The 16,787-nt window shown below is 37.7% G+C and overlaps 1 protein-coding gene across 34 annotated transcripts in view; it reads left to right on the forward strand.

Annotated features, from left to right (window-relative positions):
* Positions 1-16,787, forward strand: part of THRB (thyroid hormone receptor beta) — a 361,404-nt gene that overhangs the window by 145,517 nt on the left and 199,100 nt on the right. For all 34 annotated transcript variants that reach the window (XM_070239042.1, XM_023620846.2, XM_070239024.1 and 31 more), the window contains one exon: positions 581-651. The gene's annotated coding sequence lies outside the window, so the exon portion shown is untranslated. The remainder of the gene's footprint in view (positions 1-580; positions 652-16,787) is intronic.

A 16,787-nucleotide genomic window follows, 5' to 3' on the forward strand; every position in this document is an offset into this window, starting at 1 on the left:
CACAGTCTGTTTGGCCGTCTCTTTCATCTGCTTATAACTGTGCAAAGTATCCCCAATATAGTCCCACTTAACACAACCTAGACAGCCCCATGGCTTTATGCTCAGATGCCTACCCTGATGAATAACCTGTCATTTCACCACAGGGCACAGCTGAAGCTTTTGTTTAAGACCCATCCCAGGAACTGTCCTCTGAGACCCAACTGTACCCGCCTTAGCACAGACTTTCTAAGTTGTGTAAGATTCACATTTGCCTTTTAGTCATCTTCCCGGCTGGGATTTCAAAACTCCTGAATACTGGGCACAGAAAAGCAGGTCTTTGGGATCCGCCAACGGTGCTCCGTACCTATAATGTGTATTACTGTCCTTATGTTCAAGTCTCTTTCTCTGAAACCATCTCCCCTTTGGAACAAGATTTTATCTAAGGCTATTTGCATTTATTCAAAATCAGACACAGCTCGGAACCCAGACCCTATTTAAACATAGAAAGAAGAGCAGTTGCAGATTAAGCAAATGTTGGGGAACTTTAAAAAAAAAAAAAAAAACACTTGTATTTATCTTCTTCTGTTTCCTTTTTTTCCAGATCTGCGGTTTCCCTCCCATGGCCGTCCTGCGTGGGTGCCAAGTTCCACACGTGATTTAATGGATCAGAAGGTCAGATCTCAGGCTTGACTCGGCCGTTTGCAGCCTCGTGATCTTTATGATTAATTGTCACTTTTGAGCATTATGGGAATTACCTTCTAATTTGTGGCGTCGCTGCTGTGTTGTTATTTAATAAAACTATGTTGTTGTTTAACATAGTTTTGAACTCTGCAGGTATTCAGGAGAAATATAGAACATTCAATGGGCTAAAAAAACATGGTGGAGAAAAGGCATGCTCCAAATTCACTTGGGGGAAGAGTAATAAGAGGACAGGAGAGAAAGGAGCCGATATTTCATTGTTATGCGGGGAAATTGTGCTCCGTGAAGATCCAGCAGCCCTGTCCACGCTCCTTTCCTTTGAGAGCTAAACAAGGTGTAAGGAATTGGATCACCCATTGGTTAGAGCGAGTCGGCTAGGGTGTAAGCACCTGTGTAAGGAAGCTCTCCCTTCTTTACTGACAAGCCCTCTGAATTCCCCCTCCAGTCCCCAGATGTTTGGGAATATCCAGCAGCCTTTGGAACGCTAGGTCATAATTTGGAAGCCAGTTTGTTGACATTATTATAACAACAGTTTCAGTTTGTCTCTCCAGTTAAGATTGTGTCAGCACTTTCCTTTCTGTGTTTATTATTTTTAGCAGTTTAAAAGCTAACTGTGGAAAAATGGCTTTCTGGCTGTAAGATGACGTTCCGGCTGGGCCAGGGTCTGGTGGAGTCTATAGAGGTGCTCGCTGGTTGTGGGAGTCGGGGCTTTTGAATGCTGCCTTTGTGCCTCCCCTTGCTCAGGGCCTCTGGCCTATTGTCTGGGCGCCTCAGTTGGGGTGGCGCTATCTGATTGTAACCAGTACTAATATTACAGTGCTCAGTGCCCAGGCCCTCCCTGGGGGCCCCCAGTCTGGCTGCTTCTGTCTCCCAGCCCTCTCTCCAGGGGACCAGTGACAGCTCTCATATCAGAAATCACCATTTGTAATTTATAGACTGTTCAAGGGAAAGGGATCAGTAAGGATTGTCTAGACCTGAGGTTCTCTAACATTTTTTTTTTACAAAGAACCCTTTTCCTGAATGAAATCTTCCAGTGAACCCCAATTTGTAAGATGTGGAAAAGTCCAGCTGTTATGTTTGAAGGCGAACAGGGTGCTGCAAACCCCGCTCTTCTGCCTCCTCTTCACTCACCCCCAATCAAGGAGACTTCTGAGGTCCCCTCATCCCTCCCAGGAAACCTCCAAATCCTCAGAATGCTTGCACACCGTTCTTACAGGGCAATCCCCTCCATTTACAGATAAGGAAATTAAGAGGTGATTTTTCTAGATGCTTAAAACATGAGGCATTAGACACTAAAGAGTACACACTGTATTAACCTATTTTTATATAGTTCTAGACAAGGTACAACTAATCTATAGCGATAGAAATCAAAATAGCGGTTACCTCAAGAAGAAGAGGGGATTGCCGGGGAAGAGGCACAAGGGAATTTTCTGGGGTGATGGAAATCTATATCTGACATGTGGGCTACGTGGCTTTTGTCAAAACTCCTCTGTGCTTTTTCCTGTATGTAAATTATATCTCCATTAAAAACTGAAAAAAAGAGAGAAAGTAAAGCAAAAAAAATAAATCAGGCAATTAGTGAATGAAAACACTGATGAAATTCCTTAAAGCCACGTGGGCTGTTTATTGAGCCAGGTTTAAGGTCATGATGCAAAGTTTCAGAAGATAGACGGTGCTGCTCTTCTGACGCTTTCTTTGTGCAGTAATCACCAAAACCAGAAAAAAAGTTCCCAGAGAATTCCAGACAGTGGTACCACTGAATACCTTTGGGGGTCTTCTAGCCTATAATACAGCTGAAGAGTGATATGTGGGAGTTCTGGGAGTGGAAATCCTGGGACTATTCTTGATTCATGCATTGCTTTGACATGTACTACTGATAATGCTCAGGGAATTCTTCGTAATTTTTTAATTCTTTGCTCCGTTGTCTGAATGCTTTTCCATGACCTATAAAATGCAAGGTTCCTTCTCGCATATCTTAGCAGAATGGAACTTCTGGTGACTGAATTGGAAGTCAGGCCTCAAGCGACACGTACAAAACAGGCTGGATTCAGGCCTTTTGCTTTTGGTGTGTGTCAAGTACTCTAATGATTGCCCTTGTACTTATATCCTTGCAATAAGGCATTTTGACCCTTTAAAAAAATACTTTTATCCCCTTGAAATACTTTGAGCCAACTCAATTTAAATGTTTCTATTTGTGTGTTTTAGAAGTCCAGCGGTAACATGAAAAGTAATTATTTGGGTTGAAATGCCGCTGAGGACATAGGCCAGGGCAGATAGGACCCAGCAGCCAACTATGCCTTTTGGAGCTTGATAAGGAAACTGGGCTGGGAAGAGCAAGGAAAATGTTTTTGAAAAGGAAATGACAGTGTTAGAAAATGGTAAGAGAGAGTCACCTGGAGGTGGGTAGGACGAATTTGAAGGTTCTCAACTCTTCCGGCCTTTGAGACTATGTTACTTTTCTTCAGAAAGAACAAACTATTGCTTGAGTGATTTCCCAACAAAGGGCCAAAGGGCCAAAGCCTATTTAACTCACAAGATGAGTCCATATTAACAAAAAATAGTTCACTAATGAAATTATGGTAAAACCAGATTGTCCATAAAAAAGAACATTTTAAACAACCAGGACATTTTCTAACCACACATACCATGCTTTGTCTGCACATACGCAGATTTACTAATCAAATCAAATCTAATTTAGCAAGATTTTTAGCCAACCAATTTAGTTTGATGTGCATAAGAGCAGAAATGAAATTATACAATGTAAGAGTTTTGAGCCGAATTTGCTTTTTTGCAATCCTACGCCTATTTGAAAGGAACTGTTTCTTCAAGTCATTAAGAGTCAACTCATCAAAATGGAAAGTACTAAGGCAGAAATTGGATGTTGTCTCCATTCCAGTGACGTGGGGCAAGTGATTCTCCTGAAGCCAATGTTCTTGAAATGTATGCATGTATGTATGTCTGTGCATTTATCTATCGGCACATGGTCTTAGGAAAATGCAATGTGTATATAGTCAGATTTCAGTTATTCATGAGAATGAGAGTAAAATGTCAATGATTGAAGTCCAATCTGTTGATATTTTTTCCCATTGACTTTTAAAAATCAGCAATCTGAACTTTTTCAACCACTAAACCACTTATAAGGGCTGTTAAAAAGTAGAAAAATATCCTAATTTGAGTTTTATCCCATTTTCCTTCTCTCAACTATTTTTCCTACTGGTGCTATTGGGCTAATAACAACTAAAAAACAGGATAAAAGAAAAATAGCAAACACTTTAATGTGCGTATTATTATAGTCTCAGTTTCCAGACAAAGAAACTGAGGGTAAAATTGTCAGGAGCGATGTCTAAAGATGACACCACCACAGTGGCAAGGCTGGCCTTGAACTCAGATCTTTCTGTCTGTAAGCCCGTCTTAAGAAGAGAAGCAGTGGGTTGAAACTAATCAACATATTACATTGGCTAGATGGGAGAAATAGCTAAATTTGTGCAGAGAATAAACTACTATTTGGGGCCTGTCCATACCAGAACACCATAAATAACAGTGACAAATACGCAAAAGTTTATTTTTCTCTCCAGGGCAGCAGGTAGGATGGTTCTATGACAATCAGGAACTCAGGCACCTTCTATCTGTCTATATTTCTCTTCTTAACATGTAACTTTATCCTCAAAGCTGCCTCTTGGTTCAAGATGCCTACTGGAGATCTAGCCATCACGTATAAATTCTAGGCAGCAGGAAAGATGAAGAGAGGTGGGTAAAAGGCACCTATTACCAGCTATATTTTTTCCTCTTTAGGAGGCCTCACCGGAATTCCTTACCCAGCAATTTCATCTACCAACTCCTAGTTGCAAAAGAAGCCAGAATGTGTGGCTGGTTACCTTGCCATCCAGAAATGAAATGAGATTTCATTATAAAGGAATATCATGGAGGCACCTAGCACACCTGGAGGCTCTTCAATTATGGAGAGAAAAGATCAGGGTGGTGCTTTAGAGGATGTGCTCTTGTAGCCAGCTGCATGGTGGGTGGAAGGCGGAGCAATAAGATCTAGGTTTCAGCACTCCAGTTTACGGCCATGAGCTTTGTAGTAGGGAGGTGGCATCAGGGACAGGAGAGAAGAGATGAGTGTGACAGAATTTGTAAAGAACGAATTGACCAAGGAGAATGTATTCATTAATTAGTGGTGCAATTTAAAACTGTTTAAGCAAACACATACACACACACGTGTGTGGGTGTGTGTATATGTATAAAAATACATTATATATGTATTACATATACATATGTACACTTACATATGTATATGTAAATAATTATTGTATATGTATATATTATATATATGTATCATTATATATGTATCAATATAGATATATGAATGGCATATATATATATATGAATGTACACTTACATATGTATATGTAAATAATTATTGCATATGTATATATTATATATATATGTATCATTATATATGTATCAATATAGATATATGAATGGCATATATATATATGAATGTACACTTACATATGTATATGTAAATAATTATTGTATATGTATATATTATATATATATGTATCATTATATATGTATCAATATAGATATATGAATGGCATATATATATATATATGAATGGCAACCCAGGAAAGACATTTAGCTAAACTTCTAGAAAGAGGATCTGGGTAAACAAAAAGCTTACACAGCGTTTTTCTATGTAGCAAATTGGCTGGGAATCTAATGATGCAGTCTATTGGCAATAGATAAACGATACATAGAGAAACACGTCCACACATGCAACACAAACAGCATAAAACATTCCTGGGGCTCCATACCACCAATAGCAATGATTTTCAAACCTTGGACATCCCTCAAAAAAGGAAAAAAGAAAACAAAAAAGTGGCCAAATTATAGACTTTTAAGGGGAAGGAGAGGAGTTGTAAAGATAACTAAGAAGTTATTGTAGGAGACCAAGTTAGAGGAAGCAGGAAAGTCAGGTTGGAGAAGGAAACCAGTTTTTCCTCCTTTCTTCTTTTCTTTCTTACCCCCCCTCCAGATTCCTTCTTTCTTTACTTTTTGGAGGAGTAGAACCATTAATTTGGTAACCATATTTTTCTAGACTGTTCAGTACAAGCTCCAAAATGAGAAAGAATTTAGCCCCCAAGTCATCATCACATCCCTCTTGTTAAGGCAGCAGGAAATATCTTGCCATTTTGCAGATGACAAAACCAAAGCCCATCTGTGGTGCTGGTAGGATGGTGCTGGAGCCCCTGGCACAGCTGTTTTGGAACTCCTTGCATCCATGGTATACAATACACCCACATATGCACACATCCCTTGTGTGTATAATCCACAGCAAAAATCACCAAGTATGGCAATACAACTTCCTTGGTACTGGTTGGTTGACATCTTTGGCTGCAAGGGAAAAACTATTTTTCATTTTAGCATTTAAAATCAGCTAACATTGAATAAGCATAACTTCATTTTCTGATTTTAATCTCCTCTGATTGCACTTCATAAATGACTAATGTGAGTCCTATTTTTTCCCATCACGTGTTGGAGAGGGGCAGGTTTGGTTGGGCATTGGCCACCTGCTGCTCCAAGTGTCTTCTCTGGAAGCCTGCTGAGGCAAGCCTTGTAATTTCTGCTGTAACGTCCTGGACAAAGTCTCTCATTAAAAATTAAATGCCTATAGACTTACATGGTAAAAGAATAAAAACATGCAGGGGAAAAAAAATCAACGTAAAATAGTGACTAGCTTGGCAAGAGAAAGGAGGCAGAAGAAAGAGATTGGGAGATAGATCATTAGTTTCGTTATGTTTTATTTCTTATAAAAAGAGAGATGAAGCCGATAGAGCAAATCTGAATGGTGGGTCCATGAGTGCCTGTAAAATTGTTCAACATTATATCAGTTCCACACACGCAACATAATGATTCAGTATTTGTAGACGTTGCAAAATGATCACCACAGTAAGTCTAGTTAACATCCGTCACCATACATAGTTACAAAATTTTTTTTCTTGTGATGAGAGCTTTTAAGATTTACTCTCTTAGCAACTTTCAAGTATGCAATAGAGTATTTTTAATTGTAGTCACCATGCTGTACATTACATCCCTTGACTTATTTATTTTATAACTGGAAGTTTGTACCTTTTGACGCACTTCACCCGTCTCTCCCACCTCCCCAGCTCCTGCCTTCGGCAACCACCAATCCGTTCTCTGTTTCTTTGAGCTTGGGGTTTTCTTGTTGTTGTTGTTGTTGTTGTTGTTTTAGAAATCATATGGTATTTGTCTTTCTCTGTTTGACTTATTTCACTTATCGTCATGCCCCTGAGGTCCATCCATGTTGTCACAAATGGCAAGATTTCATTCTTTTTTATGGCTGAATAATATTCCATTGTATATATATACCACATCTTCTTTATCCATTCATCTATCAATGAACACTTGGGTTGTTTCCATATCTTGACTATTGTAAATAATGCGGCAGTGAACATGGGAGTGCATATGTGAGGGGGTAATTTTGTTTTGTATACCCTTTGAATGTGTGCAGTATTTCACAAATTAAAATTTAAATTAATTTTTTAATTCAGCAAATGCTCTTCATATAGGCAAAGTGATTTGAGCCCTTGAAATTCTTTACTCCACACATAACAATTTACTTAACATAATATATATGCTTCTGTCTTTGCATATGCTACTTCCTGTCTCTGCCCTCTTTACCTTTTCTGTTCCCCAGATAAGTTCTCTTCACCTTGCCAGACTCAACTGTGGTATTGCATCCTCTTGGAAACCTTGTCTGACTCCCTGCGCCTAATTCATATCTGAGTTTGTAGGTCCTGCTCATCTCTCAAAGAACATAGTGCATATTTGTATCATGGCATGTATTACACTGTTGTGTAAATGTTGGTTTGTTTCTCTAACTTCCAGGACTATCACTTCTGGCTGCAGTCCTCCAGTGGGCACCATTTATACAGTGTCCAACCTGCACAATTGTATGGGGCAGTCCTGCCTTCTCCCCACCGGAGAGAGACCATCTTTATACCCCTAAGCAGAATACCTAGCCTAGTTCAAGTGCTGGAATAGAAACACATTTACAGAGCAAACACTTGTTTAATGAATGAAAAAGGGACTCCATGAAGAATTCTCTTTGACAAGTGGTTCTCAAAGTGTGGCCCCTGGATCAGCAGTATCTACATCACCTGGCCACTTGTTAAAATGCAGATTTTCAGGCCCCACCTTAGATCTACTAAATCAGAAACTCTGAAAGTGGAACCCAGTAAATTGTCTAACAAGCCCTCCAGATGATTCTGATGCATGCTTAACTTTAAGAAATACTTAGCCTGATCAAAACTAAGAGCGAAGATTTCATCTTACCTCAGTTGAGTCTAGAAGGGTGAAGAGAAGTTATATGGGGAACAGGAAGGGTAGAGGGGGCAGAGAGAGGAAGTAGCATGTGCAAAGACTCAGAAGATGATGTGTGATTTGTAAGTAGATGGTTATGGATGGAGTAAAGAGTTGAGGCTGGCAGGACAAGAGAGCTGATGCTCAGGAGTCAGATCATGGAAGTCTGTCTGAGGTGTTTGGATTTTAATCTGACAGCAGTAAGGAGCCATTTAAAAAATTTAAATGAAGTGGCAATTTGATCCAGTTTTATATTTTAGAAAGTGTCGTATGGCAAGGATGTGACAGATGGGGTGGAGGTGAGATTGGCCACCTTGGCCAGGTACGCAGCTATTCATTAGCCTAGGTGTAAAATAATGAGAGCTGAACTAAGGCAGTTCCAGCGGGAATGTAGAGGATTGGATGGAGTAAAAAGTTATTACAAAAATAGAATTGACAAAATATAAGAATTGATAGAATGTAGGAAGCAAGAGGGAAGCCGTTAAGGATGACTCTCAGATGTGTATCTTAGGCAATGGATGTGTGTTGGTGCCATTCACTGAACGAAGACACAAGGAGGAGGAGATTTGGGAGCTGGAATAGAGGCTGGGGAAAGTGAGATGTTTATAGAACATTCTTATCGAGGCAACAAATGCCCACAGATATATCCTAGGCTGGAAACTTCAGTTTGGATGGTATCTAAGTGTTAATCATTTATATATCATTAGAAACAGTGCTGCAGAAAATATACATAAATTCTGCCTTACTGTTTAATTATTTCCATAGGAGATATTTCTAGAATAAGTCTGTTAATAAATATAGCCAAATTATTTTACAAATTATTTTTATTCTTTCATTAACATTGTAGAAGAGGGACAATCTCATCACATCTTCACTGACATTATTTCATCTTTACAAATTGGATATCCCAATAGTGAGGTTGCTCCGATGGATGGATACTATCTTGATTACTTGTAAGGTTGGACATCTTTCACTTTTTGTTGACCTTTATCCAAAGCTTATTCATTCATGTCATTCGCCCACTTTCTGTAGGATATTGATTTTTTTAGCTGATTTTCAAGAACTCTTTTCCTCTATTAAGGATATTGTCTCTTTGCCCATCTCATGCTTTGCAAATACGGTTTTCCAATTTCTCGTCTGTCTTTGCTCTGGCAGTAGGTGGCTGTGCCCTCTGCCTGGAACACCTTCAGGTATCCCCCGAGATACCTAGTGGACTCACTCCCTCCCCTCCCTGCAAGTCTTTATTCAAATCTTCTCTCTCACTGAGCTCTACCCTGACCATCCTATTTAATATTCAACCTCCCAACAAGCACAGCCGTTGGCACTTCTGATCTCCTCTCTTGGCTCTACTTTTCTTTTTCCCATAGAATTTTTCACCTTTTCATGTACAATATAATTTATTTATTTGTTAATTGTCAGTCTCTAGCCGCTAGACTGTAGTCTTCTTGATAGCAAAGACATATGGACCTTTGTCGTTTTGTATGTATATATACATGTATATATATATCCCAAACACCTAGAACAACGCCTGGCACATAGTAGATACTTAATATCTGTTAAATGAATATTGATTGCTTTTCTATTTTTATCTATTGTCCTAGAGTTTTAAATTTTAACCCATATAAATTTGACAGTCTTCCCTTTGCAATTTCTTCCTTTATTTTCATGCTTAAATATTTTCCCCATGTAGAGACCAATTAAACATTCAACTGTATTGATTTATTTTTTTTCTTTCGCTCTCCTCCCTCCCCCACTTTGCCTCTGGTAACCACCAGTTTATTCTCTGTGTCTACGTGTTTGTTTGTTTGTTCTTGTTATTTTTATCTTCCACATATGAGTGAAATCATACAGTATTTGGCTTTTTTCCATCTGACTTATTTCGCTTAGCATAATGCCCTCAAAGTTCACCCATGTTGTCGCAAATGGCAAGATTTCATCTTTTTTATGGCTGAGTTGTATTCTGTTGGATACATGTACCACATCTTCTTTATCCATTCATCTGTTGATGGACACTTAGGTTGTTTCCAAGTCTTGGCTTTTGTGAATAATGATGCAATGAATATAGGGGTGCATAGATCTTTTCGAATTAGTGTTTTTGTGTTCTTTGGATAAATACCCAGAAGTAGAATAACTGAATCATATGGTAGTTCTATTCTTAATTTTTTAAGAAATCTCCATACTATTCTGCATAGTGGCTGTACCAGTTTGCATTCCCACCAGCAGTGTCTGAGGGATCCCTTTTCTCCACATCCTCTTCAACACGTTATTCCTTGTCTTTTTAATAATAGCCTCTGACAGGCATGAAGAAATATCTCATTGTAGTTTTGATTTGCATTTCCCTAATAATTAGTGATGTTTAACATCTTTTCATGTGCCTGTTTGCCATCTGTGTATCTTCTTTGGAAAAATGTCTGTTCAGATCCTTTGCCCATTTTCTAGTTGAGTTTTTTGGTTTTTGTTGTTGTTGAGTTTATGAGTTCTTTATATATTTTGGCTATTAACCGCTTATCAGATATATGATTTGCAAATATTTTTCTCCTGATTAGGTTGTCTTTCCACTTTGCTGATGGTTTCCTTTGCTGCACAGAAGTTGTTAGTTTGGTGTAGTCCCATTTGTTTACTTTTTCTTTTGTTTCGCTTGCCTGGGGAGACATGATATTCAAAAAGATACTGCTAAGACTGATGTCCAAGAGCGTACTACCTATGTTTTCTTCTAGGAGTTTTATAGTTCAGGTCTTACATTCGAGTCTTGAATCCATTTTGAGTCGATTTTTGTGTGTGGTGTAAGAAAATAGTCTACTTTCATTTTTTTGTGTGTTGCTTGTCTAGTTTTCCCAACACCATTTATTGAAGAGACTTTCCTTTCTCCATTGTATGTTCTTGGCTCCTTTGTCAAAAATTAACTGTCCATAGATGTCTAGATTTATTTCTGGGCTTTTGATTCCGTTCCATTGATCCATGTCTATTTTTGTGCCAGGACCATGCTGTTTTGATTACTATAGCTTTGTAGTATATTTTGAATTCCAAAATTCAAAGGTGATACCTTCAGCTTTGTTCTTTTTACTCAAGATTGCTCTGGCTATTTGGAGTCTCTCTTGTTCCATATGAATTTTAGAACTCTTTCTCTATTTTTGTGAAAAATGTCATTGGCACTTTGATAGAGATTGCTTTGAATCTTTAGATTGCTTTAGGAAGTATGCATATTTTAACTATGTTAATTCTTCCAATCCACAAGCACAGAATATCCTTCCATTTCTTTGTATTTCCTTCTATTTCTTTCAATAATGTTTTATAGTTTTCAGTGTACAAGTCTTTCTCCTCTTTGGTTAAATTTATTCCTAAGTGTTTTATTCTTTTTGTTGCAGTTGCAAATGAGATTGTATTCTTGATTTCTCTTTCGGCTATTTTGTTGTTAGAGTATAGAAACACAACTGATTTTATATGTTGATTTTGTATCCTTCAAATTTACTGTATTCATTTATTACTTTCATTGTTTTTTGTTGGATTCTTTAGGATTTTCTATGTATAAAATCATGTCATCTGCAAATAGTGACAGTTTTACTTCTTCCTTTCCAATTTGGATCCCTTTTATTTCTTTTTCTTGCCTGATTGCTCTGGCTAGGACTTCCAATACTATGTTAAATAAGAGTGGTGACAGTGGGCTTCCTTGTCTGTTCCTGTTCTTAGAGGGATAGCTTTCAGTTTTTCTCCATTGAGAATGATATTAGCTGGTGGGTTTGTCTTATGTGACCTTTATTATGTTGAGATACTTTCCTTCTATACCCATTTTATTCAGGGTTTTTATCATAAATGAATGCTGTATATTGTTTAATGCTTTCTCTGCATCTAATGAGATGATCATGTGATTTTTATTCTTCATTTTCTTAATGCAGTGTATCACATTCATTGATTTGCAGGTGTGGAACCATCCCTGCGTCCCTAGAATGAATCCTACTTGATCATGGTGTACGATCCTTTTAATGTATTCTTGTATTTGATTTGCTAATATCTTGTTGAGGATTTTTTCATCTATGCTCATCGGTGATATTGACCTGTAATTTTCCTTTGTTGTGTTATCGTTGTCTGGTTTTGGTATCAGGATAATGTGGGCCTCATAGGATGAGTTAGGAAGCATCCCCTTCTCTTTAATTTTTTGGAAGTGTTTGAAAAGGATAGGTGCTACGTCTTCTTTGAAGGTTTGGTAGAATTCACTGGGAAAGCCATCTGGTCCTGGACTTTTGTTTTTGGGAGGTTTTTGATTATTGTTTCAATCTTCTTACTAGCGATCATTCTATTCAGATTCTCTATCTCTTCTTGATTCAGTTTTGGAAGGTTGTATAATTCTAAGAATTTACCCATTTCTTCTAGATTATCTAATTTGTTGGCATATAACTTTTCATAGTATTCTTTTATAATCCTTTGTATTTCTGTGGTATTCATTGTCATTCCTCCTCTTTCATTTCTGATTTTATTTATTTGAGCCTTTTCTCTTTTTTTCTTGGTGACTCTAGCTGAAGGTTTGTCAATTTTGTTTATCTTTTCAAAGAATCAGGCCTTAGTTTCATTGATCTTTTCTATTGTCTTTTTATTTTCTATTTCATTTGTTTCTGCTCTTATGTTTATTATTTCCTTCCTTCTATTAATTTTGGTCTTTACTTCTTCTTTTTCTAGTTCCTTTAGGTGTGTTGTTGGAATCTTTATTTGTAATTTTTCTTGTTTCTTGAGGTAAGCCTGTATTTCTATAAACTTCTGTCTTAGTACTGTTTTTGATACATCCTATAGGTTTTGGTATGTCATATTTTCATTTTCATTTGTCTTCAGGTATTTTTTTATTTCACCTCAATTTCTTCATTGACCCAATTGTTGTTCAGCTGTATTTTCTTGAGTTTTAAGTTTCCTTAAAATAATTGCTCTTTAAACCATTTGGCATTCACTAGAGTGTATAGTGTGAGATGGGGCTCTAACTAGGTATTTTCTCCAAATCATCAATTTCATTTCATTTTTTTTTAAACTGCTTCATCCCTCTATCATTAGTTTATAAGTCTATCTTTTAAAACTCCTATATTAAATTCATACAGTAGGGTCTGAGTAGAACCTAGACTAGCTCAATAGAAACTAGAATGTTCCATCTACTGATGAATGTTTTAAACCTTTGCCATTAGGATTTGCTAACAGTTTTATAGCAAGTCTTTGGTTGAACTAGCAGCAGAATTCAAATTTTTTAATTCCTGAATACATCCATTTGAGTTAGGAGAATGAGGGAGGTCCTTCAGCATTTACTTGGATGAACAAAATAGTTCATCAAAATATGTTTATCTCTTTCATAAAATGGTCAAATTACCTAGTTTATTTTAAACACAAGTTTTTGCAATTGTTGATTTCTGTGCTGTGTTGACTTGTTTCATGAATACCCTCAATAGCAACCATTTGAGAAGACCACATTGATTACATAGCTTTTTCTTGAAATGTGAAGAGATCATGCCAAGGCACAATAATTTCTGGTTTTGGATTATGCTTCCTGTTAATAATAGATGGAACAGCCAGTTACCAGCACCTGTTGGGCAAATATATTGTCAAGTAAATATTTATTAAGCTTTTCTCTGTGCAAAACATCATGCTTTGCCAATGGGAGGTGCAAAAAGTACAGCCAATTATACTTCCCCAAAGAAACTTAAACTTAGTTGGGGAGTCAGGATGCATACTCAGGAAAAGGCACACAGTAATGTTAGTTATTTGTTATTATTTATGTTTCTGGCGGAAGGAATGGGTCAGATTACATAGTCAAGATATTAAGAAGAGGAATAGAGGGTGATGGTTGCAGTAACCTATGAAACCGTTACTGAAGGGGTTAGAATTTGAATCAGGCTTAGAAAAATAAGGAGAATTTGACTTTTATAGAAGAGGAGAAAAGGAGGGGAAATTTAATAGTCCCAAAATCTATTTCCAAAGTTTAGCAGTTGTTTTATTTTTCATGTTTTCATTGTTGTTGTTACAGGCAATGAGTAGTTTCATTTTTTAGATAATTGCTGTATTATGGTTTAATACATGTCTGAACAGCTTTTATTTCTACTTTAAACATTTGATACACTAACACAGCCTTGAAGTTGAAATTAATCAATGAGGAAAATCCAGCAAGGATGGTTATATTTAGACTGATCATCAAAAGACAGCAGTAAACATGCTCCTTGATCTTTTAAAACTGTTTGCAATGAATTGAAGGTGGACCAATCACTTCTTTCACTGCTCTTTTCTTCCTGTGAGAGGAAGCGTTTGTTATGGCAGGTATCATGCCAGCCATTAGTCATCAATGTTAACAGGGTCGGAGGGAGCAGAGATGAGCTGCTTATTCCACATAATCTAGAGACCAAGATTTAGTAATGAGCATAACCTTTTTCTCCCAGCAAATCATTTATAACAGTGATTCATAAGTAGCAGAATTCACCTGATAGACCATATATTTGGTTTCTTTCTCTTTTACTCCTTCTTATTGTCTGAAAGGGGATCAAAGACAGCCAGAAGCAGGAAGCAGGAGCTTAATCCACAGTCTGAAGACACAGACCATGACTAGATAGGAGGAGCCTGTTGCAGTTATCCATTTTATTCATTTTACCTAGATGTTCCCATTTAATCCAAAATATTATCAAATATATTTTACATTTCCATTTTAATCAGAATTAATACAAATTTTGCAGCAGAGTAGACACAGCATTGGAATTTGCCTATTGTAAGAGCATTTACCTACTTGATTTTCTGATAATCAGGAGTAAGAGACAGTCCAGTATATCCCAGTTGGCAACCAACATAGTACACAGACCTTCAGTTTTCTAGTTTAAGCTTGGCTTCACTTTATTTGTATCTTGGATTTGTGAACTACTAATTATGGCTGTTCTGCTAAATGATATGGTTCGTATTTTTCTTTAATTTGTTGTTAATGAAAAGCAACTGTTTTGCCATTAAAATTCAAAGAGAGTAGAATTTGAAGGTAAAAAGTTAATATATATTCAGTTTTCTGTATATGTATTATATTTCACAATAAAAAAGAGCTTCCGACAGAAGAAGTAACTCTAATAAGATCGGCCAATGATATCTAGTAACAATTAGCCACAGAATTCCTCCAAGGAAGGCAACTGTGTTTATTTGGGGAAATGCCTTGACCGGTGTACTCAGAGGTAGAAAATTTCCAAGAGATCTGGGTGACCGGGGAACTATTTTGCTGGAGACGAGGAGAGTTCTGGTCATTATTGCAGAGGGAGAGGGAGAAAGAGAGGGAAAGAGAAGGAATGAATGAACAAGAGTAGACAAAGTGCCAGAGAGATGACAAAAGGCTATGAAGTTAGTGAAGTGACTCCTCTCTATGACCCCCCCAGATCCTCAGTAAAGAAGCTGAAACACTTATGCCAGTAGATCTGTTGTAGAAAGGACCTACCTACCTTTGACTTAGGTCAATATAGGGTGAAACTGAAGCAGGTCAGCTGCCCACAGGAGTGGTATCTGAGGTATTGGCTGAAGGGATTATAGAAATTTGTCAGAATGGGGGTTCAGGCCAAGGTGGAAGGTGGTGGGGGATCTTTTATCAACAGATGTTACATACTATAATGTTTCAAGTAGTGCATCTCAAGTTTTAGTAATCATACAACCACCTGAGAATCTTGTTAAAAACACTGATTCTAAATCAAGAGATCTAGGGCAGAGTCTGAGATTCTGTGTATTCCTAACAAAGCTCCTGAGTGAGGCCTATGATGCTGCGTCAACAAACCACACTTTGCGTAGCAAAGTGGCTCCAGGACCAGATTTCCCAGGTTCAAATCCTAGTTTTGTCACATCTTCTCTACACAACAGTGAGGAATTTATAACTTGCCTTTGCTTGTTTTCTCAGCCATAAAGTGGAGGTAATACCTCATAGGGTTCCTATGAAGATTAAATGAATTAATATACGTAAAATGCTTAGAATCGTGTGTGCCTGGCACATAGATGAGCGATGTAAGTGTTAGCAGTAGCTACTATCATTATTATTATTACTTACTTACTTGGAAATAAAGGAGCCAATCCTAGGAAAAGTTAAGAATTTCTTAAGACTCAGTCTGTTGCAGCAGTGAGAGCTTGAACTTTGATGTGAGACACAGACAGGTTCAACTCTCCCCTTCATGTCCTTGACCATTCACTCCTTTCTGCACTTGCAATAAATTGAATTCCTGAACTTGCTGAAAAGTTGCCTAGGCATGCATGGCTTATTTTTCCTCTAAACTTTTAGACTGCATAAGACTGCACCAGGTAATGCCTCTGTTCTGCACTGGACTTTATCGATATCTCTATTATAGGTCTATTATGTTGTAAATACTTAGTCAGGTGCCTCTCTCTCTCTCTCTCTCTCACACACACACACACACACACACACACGCACACACGCACACACGCCACTGAGCCTGGCTGGGGCAGAGGCTAGAATTATTCATCTTCTCACCCATCCCTCCTTCTGCCTTCCCTTTCCCTATCCTCACCCCTACCCCCCATGCCAACACCTGGCACAGTATTTGGCACATAGTATGTGAGTAACACTCAATTATTATGGCAAAAAATCATCTGCCTGTAGGCAAGAGAGGCAGAAACATCATACATAAAAAAGATCATATGTAAGCCTCATTTTGACTTCCACTCAGTCTACTTCACCATTTTTTTTAGAATTTACCTACACCAAGGAGCTGAATATCAGCATAAATACACGG

This window comes from Equus caballus, chromosome 16 (genome assembly GCF_041296265.1).
Source record: "Equus caballus isolate H_3958 breed thoroughbred chromosome 16, TB-T2T, whole genome shotgun sequence".
NCBI classification, from domain to species: domain Eukaryota; kingdom Metazoa; phylum Chordata; class Mammalia; order Perissodactyla; family Equidae; genus Equus; species Equus caballus.